Source organism: Rhinolophus ferrumequinum, chromosome 10 (genome assembly GCF_004115265.2).
Source record: "Rhinolophus ferrumequinum isolate MPI-CBG mRhiFer1 chromosome 10, mRhiFer1_v1.p, whole genome shotgun sequence".
NCBI lineage: Eukaryota > Metazoa > Chordata > Mammalia > Chiroptera > Rhinolophidae > Rhinolophus > Rhinolophus ferrumequinum.
Genome location: NC_046293.1, coordinates 3,076,084 through 3,089,809, shown reverse-complemented (window position 1 = coordinate 3,089,809; position 13,726 = coordinate 3,076,084). Strand labels below are relative to the sequence as shown.

General features: G+C 43.8%; 1 protein-coding gene across 14 annotated transcripts in view; it reads left to right on the top strand.

Moving 5' to 3' along the window:
• Positions 1-13,726, top strand: part of PPARA (peroxisome proliferator activated receptor alpha) — a 65,743-nt gene that overhangs the window by 25,622 nt on the left and 26,395 nt on the right. The window lies entirely within an intron of this gene.

Here is a 13,726-nt window from a genome sequence, read left to right as displayed (position 1 = left end):
GAGCTTGGCAGACTCTCATGGTTGAAGAGATGAAACCATCTCTTCTCATGGTTGAAGAGATGAAGAGATGTGGTCTCTGGAGAGACCACAGTGCCTAGTGTTCCCAGGCAAAGAACCAGACGAGAAAGCCGCACATAGAGAGAACTCTGGAGATCTGCTGCAGTACTTTCTGATGGATGTATATAAGGAAAACAACTTTAGGCCAGGAAAAGAACCATCTGAGAGAATTAGAGGGAACAGTGGCCAGCACTCATACTGGGCCAGAAATAGTGTCTGGTGCTCACATGGCGCTGGGAAGAGTGCCTGTTTCACCTGCCAGTCTGGAAAACCTCATACTTCAGGGTGAATTGGATAGAGTACTCAGAAGGATCGTGCCGCAGTAGTGAGGAACAATTACACCAGACTACATACTGCTAGGGTACTGCCTAACAAATATTAACAAAAAGAAACAAAAGGATGGGGCTTTTTCCAAGCAATATAACTACATCCCAGAACAAAGTTCAAGAATAGTTATAGGAATACAAAACTATTCAGCACTGAGCAAAGTAGAATCACAATATCTGGCATCTAATCAAATTAGTAGGCATGCTAGGGAAAGAGGACCCATAATGGGGAGAAAAATCAATGAATTGAAACCACCCAGAACTGACGTAGATATTAGATTTAGCAGAGAAGTGCATTAAAATAGTTGTTATGACTGTATTTCAGAAGTTCAAATAGTTAAGTAGATATAACAAAAGACACAAATTGAACTTAGACACTGACAATTATAATCAGAGTAAAAATACACTGGTTAGGATTAATAACAGATTAGACATAGCCAAAGAAACGATTAGTGAAGTTGAAAGCACAGCAATAGAAACTATCTAAAATAACACACAGAGAAAAAGAATTTTTAAAAATGAAAACAGCATTAGTAAACTGTGGAATAACTTTAATCATCCTAATATATGTATAATTGGAGACCTTAGGGAAAAAAGTAGGGGGTCAGAAAAAAATATTTGAAGAAACAATGGCATCAATTCATTGGGAAGATTTAACAGTTCTAAATATTTATGCATCTGATAACAAGGCTTTAAAATGCATGAAGCAAAAACTGATAGAACTTCAAGGAGAAACAGACAAATACACGATTATAGTCAGAGATAATTCATAAACAAATATGAAAACTATGAGCAAGGATATAAAAGATTTTTAAAATACTGTCAACTAACTTGATCTAAGTGACATTTACATGTAGAATCCTCCATCCAACAACAGAATATACATCATTTGTAAGTGCATACAGAATATTTACTAAGATAGACCATATTCTGGGCCATAAAACAAGTCTCAATAAATTTTCAAAAAGATTCAAATCATACAAAGTAGATTCTGTGACCATATGGAATTAAATTAGAAATCAATAATATAAACATGACTTGAAAATCACAAAATATTTGGAAACTAATGATGTACTTCCAAATAACCCTTAAGTTAATAAAGAAATCAAAACAGATATTAGAAAGTATTTTGGACTGAATGAAAATAAAAACAACATACTGAAATTTATGGGATGCTTCTATAGCAGTACTTATTGGAAATTTATAGTACTAAACACCTACATTAGAAAAGAAAGGACTCAAATCAGTAACCTTAAGAAACTAGGAAAAGAATAGCAAATTAAACTGAAGTGTAAGCAACGACAAAAATAAAGAACAATGTATGGATAAACAACATGAACTTAATAAAGATCAGAGTGGAAATCACTGAATAGAAAACTGAAACACAACAGAGGAAAATCAGTGAAACACAAAGCTGGTTCTTTGAGAAGATGAATAAAATTGATAAACCTCTAGCCTGGCTGATCCAGAAAAAGAGGAAAAAATACAAATTACCAATATCTGGAATGAGAGAGACAATATAACTACAGATTCTACAGATATCAAAGGGATGACAAGGGACTATTATAAACAACTTTATGCCAACAAATTTGACAACTCAGATTAAAAGAACAAACTACTTGAAATACACAGCCTTCCAAAATTGAATTCAAGAAGAAATAGACCACATGGCTAGCCGTACATCTATTAAATAAATAGACTTTGTAGTTAAAAACCTTCCCATAAAGAAACCCCAGGCTCAGATGGCTTCACTGGCAAGTTCTACCAAATATCTGAATAAATGAAACCAATTCTGTACAAAATCTTCCAAAAAATGAAGAGGTGAGAGTACTTTGCAATTCATTCAATGAGACCAGCATTATCTGATACCAAAAGTAGACAAATGCATTACAAGTAAAGAAAAACAAAGGTCAATATCCTTTACCAACATAGATGCAAAGATTCTAAGCAAAAGTTTAGGACGTTGAGTTCAACAATATATAAAAAGAACATTACATCATAGCCAAGTGAGGGTTAGCCCAGGAATGCAAGGATAGTTTAACAATGAAAATTAATGTAATTCACCATATTAACAAAATGAAAAAGAAAAACTATATGATTATTTTAACAGGTAAGGAGAAAGCATTTGAAAAAATTCCATATTTGTTATTAATAAAAACCACTGATTTTTTCTCTTTTTTTACAAAGGTACGAAGGCAATTCAGTAGGGAAAGGACAATCTTTTCAACAAATGGTTCCTGCACAGTTGGCTATCATATGCCCCAAATGAACTTTGATCCATACCTCATGCCACATACAAAAATTAACTCAAAATAGATCATAGATCCAATTGTAAAATCTAAAACTATAAAACTTCTAGAAACTCCTTTCTAGGAGAAAAATCTTTGTGACCTTGGGTTAGGAAGATTATATAGCTATGACACCAAAAGCACAATCCATAAAAGAAAAAAAAACTATAAATTGGACTTCATCAAAATGAAAACTTTTGCTATTCACAAGACAGTTTAAGGAGAATGAAAACGTAAAGTACAGACTGAGAAGAAATCTTTGCAAAGCATAAACCTGATAAAGAACTTAGGAGGTTGGACAATTAAGTTCACGAACTCTTCCTAGAAAAAGTGCTACATGTCTCATTGCTGAATACCATTCCAGTCACCTTCGAAGCACTCTCCTTGAGAAGCTATGCACTGACACCAGCGCCTAGTCCACCCTTCAAAGTAATTTTGGAATTCTTTTTCTGGAATGGCAATCAGAGCTGTCATCATATTACCCTTGATGTCCTGAATGTCATCAAAATATCTTCCTTTCAGTATTTCCTTTATCTTCAGGTAAAGAAGGAAGCCATTGGGGGCCAGATCAGGTGAGTGGGGAGGGTGTTCCAATACAGTTATTTGTTTACTGGCTAAAAACGCCCTCACAGACAGTGCCCTGTGAGCTGGTGCATTGTTGTGATGCAAGAGCCATGAATTGTTGGTGAAAAGTTCAGGTCATCTAACTTTTTCACCCAGCCTTTTCAGCACTTCCAAATAGTAAACTTGGTTAACTGTTTGTCCAGTTGGTACAAATTCATAATAAATAATCCTTGTGATACCAAAAAAAGTTAGCAACATCATTGCAACAAGTTCGTGAACTTAATTGTCAGACCTCATATACTCAAAATACAGAAAAAAACTCTGAAAAATCACTTATCAGAAAATGAACAACCCAGTTTTTAAAAATAGGAAAGAGATTAGAGCAGATACTTCACCAAAGTAGATATATATGGATAGCCAATAAGCGTGTGAAAAATGCACACCATCATTAGTCATCAGGGCAATGAAAATTCAACCTACAGTCCCCATGCGAACGTTTCACAACTTCCACAATGGTTGTGTGATACCACTACATACCCATGAGAATGAAATTTTAAAAACTGACCATTCCAAATGTTGGCCATAATGTGGTGGAACTGGAATGCTCACCACTGCTGGTGCAAATGTAAAGTGATATAAACACTTTGGAAAACAGGTTAACATTTTCTTAAAATGTTGAACACCTGCCTTATGATTCAGCAACCACATGCTTAGGTATTTAGACAAGAGGAAAGAACATACGTGTCCACACAGAGACTGGAACATACCTGCTGTGTATAGTTATATACTTTATTTGGACCAGTCACAACTCGAGGGAGCCACTTTCTGTGAGCATGCATGAGATTCATATGGGACATTGTATAAATCTGACCGAGGAGGCTGTAGAGGCTGCCCTTACTAGCAGATACGTACACTACTGTTCCATGGATGCCCCGATAACAGATCATTCACGAGAAGTCTTGGAGCAGTTAGTAGGCCCAAACAAATCAAAGCAAGTGACACGGACCTGCTTTATTGGTGCTCATCGAAGCTGGGATCGTCATACTACCAGGAAATGATGGCCTTGGAGGTTGGCTTCCCGATACGTACTATGGTTTGTGCTTTAACCAGACTCTTAAACACTTTAACAGTGTTGTTATCCTATGTTTGTTTGATAGGTCAGTTTTTGAAACGGTAATTTTAGTGTACCATCTGATGGATTTGGGGTGGGGGTGGGAGGTGGTACTAAATAACAAAGTGGTAAAAGTAAACAAAAACCAAGAAAACATGAGAACAATTTATAGCTCCAGCAACAGGTAAATGGATGAAACTGCCATTATCTGTACGTGGGAATATTACTTTGCAATAAAAAGGACTGAATCACTGATACGCACGACCACGGTGCATCTCAGTATACAGTTGACTCTGAACAGTGCATGTTTGAACGGCATAGTCCACTTACACGTGGATTGTTTTCAGTTGACCCGTGCAGTTCGATTGATCCATGCACTTCCCACCCACATTATTCAAGGGTCACCTGGTGGTTGGGAGTTCAACCTGGTGGAGGGACAATTTTAAGTTGCATGCAGATTTTTGGCTGCACAGGTGGCCGGCACCCGTAACCCTTGCATTGTTCAACTGTACTTATGCTAAGTGAAAGAAGCCAGCCAAAATGAGTGTCTACTGATGATCCTCCTAATATAGAACTCTAGAAAGTGCAAACTGATGTGTAGTGACAGAAAGCAAGTCGGTGGGGGGTGGGGACATAGAGGGGCAAGGAGAGATTACAGATGGGCACGAGGAACTCTTGGGGTGATGGATGTGTTGACTATCTTGATTGTGATGCTGGTTGGTTTCACGAGTGTACACATGTCAAAACTTAGGAAATTGTATACTTTAAACAAGTAGAGATTATTGTATGCCAATCATATGTCAATAAAGTCAGCTTTATAAAACAAAACGATTGGCTCATAATCGGTGCTAGGAAGGTAATCTGGGCTCTGAGGTCTTCATCTAAGACTCAACAGCCCAACGTGAGGACACTTACAAAATTGACTCCATTGGCGGAACGAGTAGACAATTCTTCACGAAATATGCAAACGTTTAGCGGCATGAGGACTGGGAATTCCAATAAATCCTTCACATTTCATCTTGCCATTACTTTAAACCTCCAGTGTTGACTCGAAAAACAAATTAGAACAAGACTGTTGTTTTTTTCTCATCTCTAAACTTTAGATTTTGACAAAGAATCAAATTCATCCAATGGAGCATCTACTTTTAACGTACAGTGTTTCCCCAAAAATAAGACCGAGCCGGACAATCAGCTCTAATGCGTCTTTTGGAGCAAAAATTAATATAAGACCGGGTCTTACATTATATAAGACCCGGTCCTATATTATAGTAAAATAAAACCAGGTCTTACAATAATTTTTGCTCCAAAAGACACATTAGAGCTGATTGTCCGGCTAGGTCTTATTTTCGGAGAAACGGTAAAGAAACAGAAGGAACAACCACAAGCAGGTGATTCAGAAACAAGATCGGCAAGTCTCTAAATTGTTGATTGTTGGGTTGAAAGCTGTGAAATGTTGACCCTGGGAGAACATTGCGCAGTAGGTTATCCAGAGGAGTATAGCATGGTAGGTAGGAACGGAAGCCAGAAGCTTACCAGCTGGGTTCAAACCCCAGCGCCCCTGGTTCTGAGACCCTGAGCACCTGTTGTAACCTGTCTGTCCTCCAGTTTCCTTGTATGTAAATGAAACATCTTACTAGTGCCTCCCTCGGGGTTGTTGTAAGGGGGAAATGAGTTAATACACGCTTGGCACGTGATAAGGACTGTTAGCCGCTACCGTCGTCACCAAAAGCTCTACATAATAGCAATACTGTGGGTCATGCGGGGTGTCAGGCGGGGTCTCTGGTCCCGCTCTCCACATAAAAACGCAGGACATGGTGAGGCCAAAAAGGAACACCCACGGAGCCATAGGTAGGGGAGTCATACCACTATTGTCTCGCTGGGGGTTGGGTTGGAGACACAGGAACCAGGAGCCACACTATCTGCAACCTGCCGTCCACTTCTCTGCCAACCAACCTCACTTGCTAGCTGCAATCCGCTGTGCTAACTGCAATCTGCGCTTGCTAGCTCATCCACCATCTTCTTGCTAGCCCCCATTTTGCTGCTAGTGTAGCCACGGCAGTTATATTAGTGGCCAATGGCTCACTGGTTACAGCTGACGGCCAACTAGCCACAGCTGATGGCCATCCAATCACAGTTGATGGCCATTTACTACCCGAGTGAGCACCTTTCCACGTGAGGCCAAGAGCCTGGAAACTGCACTCCTGGCTCTGTCCCCACACTGTGTTTGAATGCTGGTTGACAGGGTCCTAACGTTGACCCACAGAGGTCTATAAAATTGTAATAACATGATGCAAATGAAGTACAAGCAACTTTGAAAACTCCACTGCAAGTTCAATGTCTAGACAAGGTGCTGTGAGTTACGTGCCATAACTCCGTAAAAAACTGTGTTCACCATCCATTTCCCCCAGTACGAGGGAAATACCAAGTATTACAGGAGGGAGAGATTCTAGAGTCTCAGAGAGAAACAGTCACCACACTACAGAAATAAATAGGGATGGCTCTACCTAAACACCTGACGGATGATTTATCTGACTATAGAGTTGGGAGTAATTTTTCTTCTTCGTGTTAAAGGTGGTCTTTTGACTCCTAGTGAGAAATCTTAGAGTGTTCTGATATTTAATCTTTTGCATGTGATATGTCCCCCACCCCCACCCCAAAAGCTTGTAGGAACGTGTGGGATCTTCTCTTTGGCCCCGTGTGCTCTGAAATTTCCCAGTCATCTGCCTTGATGTGTCTGTACTCATCCATTCTGTTGGGAACGTATGGCCTCTTCCAACCTGGAACCCGTGACCTTCATTTTGAGAAGTGCCGTTGAATTCGTTTGTTGATGGTCGCCTCACTGCCCTCGCTCTGGGAGCTCTTCACAGGGGTGGGGGTTCACCTCTTGGACTGGTCCTCTCTCTTCTCTTTCTTCTCCCGTTTTCCATTTCTTTCCGCCTTTCTTTGTGGAAGATTACGGCCTTTATCCTCCAACCCTTCTGTTAAGTTTGTGGTCATGTGTTTAATTCCCAGGAGAGGTTTTTGTTCTTTGAAGGTTCCTGTTTTCTCACAAGTGCAGTATCTTATCTTTCCAAAGATATTAATGCTTCCTCTGGTTTTGTAGTTTTCTTCCTCGTGTGTATTATTTCCTCCAAGTGTTTTTTTCCTGTATCTGTTTGTTAGAGGCCTTCCTCAGAAGTCTGGTACTTTTTGGTTTTCTACTTTTATGTACAAGTGAGGAACGACAAAGCTGAGTGAGGCCACGGGCAGAAGGGTGGGGGTGACCGTTTTAGGCTTCCTGTGGGGATCAGGCTGGGAGGGGAGAGAGAGGCTCCTGACAGCTGACTGCTGGTGTCTAGCTCTTCCTTCTCAGGTGGAAGATATTCCCAGATAAGATGGTGGGGGGAGAGGTGCAGAGAGGAAGAGAAGACGCAGGCCGGGGCGTTCCAAACGCAGCCACTCGCTGAGTCCCCCTTGCGCTGTGGTACCTTGCCTCCCTTCCCGGGTCTGCGGACCGACTTACAGCCACTGACACTGAGGGCCTAGAACCCAGTCACACACAGCCCTGCCCTCCCGAGGATGAGCCGCACGACCTCCCCACATGCCGCTGCTGCTAAGAACCCTGTGAGGTGAACCCTGGTCGCTGCATCGTAACTTCCCTGAGGTGAGGCCCACAGGGTACTCTCAGTATCTCTTGTCTCCCTCTCTGCCCTCCCTCCCTTTGCTCACACCCACCGCCAGGGCTGTCGGCCCCTCCAAGGCTGACGTGCCTCGTCAGGTGTGTTCTCTGGTGTCAGGCACGGTCATTGCTCAGGTGTGTGCCTGTCTGTGTCATGAAGTTTATAACCACGGTCGCCCGTCCCAAAGGTGATCTGAAAATCAAGGCTCAGCCTATCGCAGGTCTGCTGTCTTCCTGCCAAAGCCCATTAGGCCTTTCCAGTCAGAAATGTCATTCAGTTTTGTCACTGGCCAGGCCCCGGCCCTCTGTTGCTTCTCTGTCGTCTGGCTGGTACATACATGAGAGTTGTTCCCCATCTCTGCTGATTCCGTCTGTACTGGGTCAGAGTTTTCACATGTTACATATGAATTTCATTTCCGTTGACTTTTTATTCTTGTGACAAGCTTCTCGGCTCACTCACATTTCACTGCAGCGGGCACGTTGGTGTCCAGAGTTGCAGGTTTCCTTTCATTATTCTGGTGTCACCATCCACAGAGGTAAGATTACTGTATTGAAAACCAATGACTGCATTTTTAGGAAAATAAGATGAGTGTTGGGTTTGGAGTGGAGGTAATACATACTGTCATACAGCGTGAACCTTGTGTAAAACGGGCAGTTGCCCTTGGAAGTGGTGGGGAACACTCTTTTCACACTTTAGATAAATGGACAGAGGCCCTCAGCCCTCTTCTGTGCTACGTGGGCTTGTCACCCATTTTCACATGCTAGATTCTTTTGATTACAAAATTCTGATGCCTTGGGCATTGTTGGGAAAGATCTAGATACCGCTGGTGAAACCTACGTGGTGTGCAAAGTACTCATACTGTGTTTGATTTAATTCACTAAAATACGCAGTCCCTCGTTTCTTTACCATTGCTATACTCCGGTTCTTCTCTCTTCTGTTTTCAACATGTCTCGTAGGCTTTTTCTTTCCTCTGTTAGCGTGTTAATCATTATGCAAGTGGTAATGATGAATCTATTTTGATGAATTCCTGGTGCCAGGTGAAGGTGCAGAGAGCCTGTTAGCACTCTTTGGTTTACTTTGAAATGTTATCTTAAATCCTAGCCCAACAAATCAAGCGCAAAGCCTTCTAAATATTAGATCTAATATCTAGAAAATATATAGAAAAAGTATAAAGAATCTGATTAGGTAATGTATTGAAATCGGTGGAAATTTGAATTGAAGAAAAATTCATTGTTTAAGAGATGTCTTGTCTGCTACATAAAAGGTACTCCTTTGACAAAAATTCCATTTTTTATCTTTAAATCACTCAGTGAAGTCTTAATGAGGCTTAATTTAGCAAAAGAAAATGCAAATAGATTTCTATAATATAGCATTACTAGGCATATTAAGTGACAATCTGAGAGCGTTTTACAATACAGTAAATTAGGATTGATTACAAAAAGATAACTAGTAGCAAAGTGAAGTCTAATGTTTGCAACTATTTATCTGGACTCTCTTGAGTTAAACATAAGTTCCTCATGTGAAAGCTCATGTCCAACTGCATTTGTTCTTTTTCTTGACTATCTGATCCCAAGCACAGAAAAATATTTTGATAGTTGGGACAGTGTTTAGCAGTTATTAAATATTTAATTTCAGAAAATATTTACAATGAGCCTTGTGAGTCCAAGGAACTCCATTAATCATGCAAGGAGGAAAGATGGTTGGACGCAGTGACGCCCTTGGGAGCCAACAACGGAGGGATTTGTCCTCCATCATCTTTTATTCCAGTCGGACAGAGCACCTCACTTATTCATCACAGAACATTTCCCAAGTTCTCTACCTGCCGCTTCTAAGGTAGAGAGTCAGATGGAAGTCGTGCCCCTTCCCAGCAGGGTGTACTGAGTACCTGCTGTGTGCCAGCCTGTGCCCAGGCTGCAGGCACAGTCCTCTCCCTGGGCAGAAAGTTGTTGATCAGCGTCACCTCTGCTCCCATATCCCTGCCAACTTGGGACTTCCTTTGCTGTTATGCTTAGATTATTTTCCCTCTTGCGTGCTTTAAGTCCCCACGATGATTATAATTCACGCTGCAAATTTCTGATCCCTTTCCCAAGGTGGAACCACTGACTTCTGTTCCAGATACCCTTATGTTTTGTTGTCTTTGGAACGCTGACCGCGTGCCATTTTGCAATCCAGGTGCTAACGCCGAGCCAAGGTGAGTTCTCATAGACCTTCACCTAGTTACTTTCTGGGGGAGTGAGTCCTTCCTGAGCAGGCCTCAGTGCCAGGCTTAGCTTAGCGTTAGAAATAGAAATCCATCATCTGCTGTTTAGTAGGGATTGGACTAGAAGTAAGGATACGAAGATGAGCAAGGTACACATCCTACCTTCAAGAAACACACAGTACAGAGTCCAGTGGGAGAAGTAGAAAGTGCCTAACTGCGTACACTTAGGGCTCTCTCCGAATTGGGCCCAGAATCTGGGTGCTGTGGGAACCCCGAGGAGAGTGCACCCAGCCGTCCTTGGCTTCACAAATAAGAGCTCATTACGCCAAGAACAACTCATTTTATCCTGCTCTCCCCAAATGGAAAATGCCTTTGTGGTAAAGGTTGTCAAGTGATGTGAAAATTCTTCCAGGGTTTTCACCTGCCCTGTGTTTAGGTAACATAAAACAGTAATGCAACCCTTTCTAATCCTTTCTTCCTCCCTCCCTTCCTTCTACTCTCTCTTCCTCCCTTCCTTCTTTCCTTCCTTCTACTCTCTCTTCCTCCCTTCCTTCTTTCCTTCCTTCCTTCCTTCCTTCCTTCCTTCCTTCCTTCCTTCCTTCCTTCCTTCCTTCCTTCCTTCCGTACTTCTTTTTTAAAAAATGTTCTCTACCCTGCTTCATAGGTCACAAAGGGATATTTTGATAGATAAATGTTCCATTACTAGGACCTACACATAGAAGTCCAGTGGTTCGAATGTGAGTTTCTGAAGTACAGCAGGCAGCTCCAACATTTACGTTGGATGGGAATGAAAAAAATGCATCACCAACCCGAGGGTGTGGGATTAGGGAAGGACTGATAGGACAGCACAGACCATCACATCTCGGCCGGAACTAGGGACGGAAGGTCTGCCTTTTCTCCGCGCTCCCTTTGCTCCGCGCTCCCTTTGCTCCGCGCTCCCTTTGCTCCGTGTGCTAGGAAACGGAGGGCCTATTCGAGTTCCATTTGCATTCCCTGGTTATTTCTCAAGCCGTCCTGTCTTGCCTCGTGGGCCAGACTAGGAGCTGTCGAGAAAAGAGATCGTTTGTCACACCTCTTTGTCCCTCCAAAGCACTTGGGCATGGGACATGGTAACTGGTGCCTCGTTTGCTTTTCTCCTTGAACCGGGGTCAGTGGTATGTCCTGTGGGTATTAGATAAGATGTGGTGACTTCCTGTGATATTTCTACTCCGGGAGCAGAAGTGACAGTGATGGGGGAGAGCTGGGTGCTGGGGCATGCCTGGGGGCGCAGGGCAGGCTGGGGGGTGTGTGCCCTGCCCTCGGCCTCAGAACATCTCTTATCTGCACCAGCTGGAAGCGAGAAGTGATCTGTGGGAAAGCCGGTCCTCGGGCCAGAGTTCGGGACGGTATTGCCTCACTCTGTGGAGGGATTTCATCTTGTTTGGCTCTTTATTCTCAGGAGGACCGACGTTCCTCTAAGTAAATCTAAGGTGTGCCTTAAAAGCTCCTGAAAATAAAATGATAAGGTCTCCACGCATTGTAACTGTGAATGCGACGGCAAGGAAACGAACTCATTACGTTAGTCAAAGGTCACTTTCTCCCGGCTGGACCGAGAGAACATTCACAGGACAGAAGGCGCTGTTCCCGTGCGTCCCCCACTGCTGCGCTGAGGAGACGGGCGTGGACGAGGAGGTGGCCACAGCCCCCTGACGACAGCGTCCGCCCGCCTGTGCTAGTCACTGGGCGGAACTTCATGGAAGTCAGTCAGTGACTGAAGTTTTGGACCTTTTGTTCGTGGTGGAAAATATTTTAAGTCATGCTCTCCCATGATGTTTCTTGCCTTCCTTCAGATACAATGCAGAATGAAATATGATAGAAAAAACGCACAGATTCACAGCCTGATTTACACTCATACATTAGAGAGAAGGAAACTTCGAAATCCTTTGGAAGGCTAATGGTTCTCTTTGACTTTTCCTTGTATGGTACTGTCAACTGGGATTGTTCATCAAATCCACACATGGGTGTGAATTTCACAAGAACGTGTGAATTGCACCCGTTTTCATTTCTAAAGGCAGTCTTCTTGTCTTAGCGCTTGAGGCTGTTGTGTTGTTTGCTCTGCGGGAGGCTGAGCTGTGACCCTGCGCCATGACCTTGTCCTCACACAGGCGCCCTGAGGGTCTTGCTTTGTCCTCACTCAGCAGAGGAGCCCCACGTTCCCTGGTAGCGATGTGATGGGAGCCGCTGGCCCCACAGTCTGGTCCTCTCCGTGATGTGACCATCGCAAATGGAAAACAGTTCTGGAAGCTATATGTCACCCCACCAGCCTTGCTGGTCGCTGGGCTCGGGGTGGACGTGGTGAAGGCCCAGAGATGGAGCAGTGCAGGTGCGGTCTGGACCAGGCCAGGCCTGTGCCTCTGTTACCGGGGGCACGGGGAGGCGGGGACAGTGATAAGGGTGCAGTCAGGTAGGAGACAGTCACACAGGCACAGATGTGCTGAGGAGACTGGGCGTTAGTCTAGAGGTCACAGGAGGTGGCTTCCACATGTGAGTAAGAGCGTGACACCGACCAGCCTGGGAAGAGCCACTGTTTGACTTTGCGCCTGTGCTGGTTTGCTCGGCCACCATGACAAAGCACCACAGAGTGGGGCTTAAACAGCAGACGTTTGTGTCCTCCCAGCCCAGGAGGCTGGAAGTCCGAGACCCAGGTGTCGGCAGGGCTGGTTCTCCAGAGGCCTCTCTCCTTGGCTTGCGGTGGCCACTGTCTTCCCCTCCTGTCCTCACATGGCCGTCCCTCTGTCCTCACACGTCCCTGGTGTCTCTTTCTGTGTGCCAATTTCCTCTTATTATAAGGACACCGGTCAGATTGGGTTAGGGTCCACCCCAATGCCTCATTTGATGTGATCATCTCTTTTTTATCTCCAAATACAGCCACATTCTGAGGTGCTGGGGTTTGGACTCCAGCACATGAACTTGGGGGGGAGGATTCCCAGTTCAGCCCGTCACAGTACCCACGTGGAGAGTATTCTTTCACTTGCGAGTTGAAGCAGTCTACCTTTGACGGGGACTCACCTATTTAGATTTTTTAAAACTACGATATGTTTGTTACTGTGCAGTCATTTTCTAGGAATACGTCCGTGAGTTATCACCAGCCAAGGGTACAAGGAGAACAGGGAACGTTGTGTCCAGAGCACGTGCTGACTGTCTGTCCCTCAGCCTGAGCCACACTGGCTCACTCGTTCCTAGAAGTTACCGACTGGCCTGCTTCTATCCTGGGGCCTTTGTACTTGCTGTCTGATTTGCTGGAACATTCTCCCCCCCGACATCTGCACAGCTCACTCCCTTGTTCCTTCAGCTCTTACTGTCCTCATCAGCGAGGCCTTCCCTGCCCTGCCTGCACAGAGCAGTGTCTGTTTCCCACATACTCTTGCTGCGTTACCGAACCACCATCAGACATGCCATCTGTGTACTTGTCTGTTTGTTCACGGTCTGTGTCCCCACCGGAAGGGTGTTTCGGGAGATCACCTCTGTTTTGTCCAGCCCAG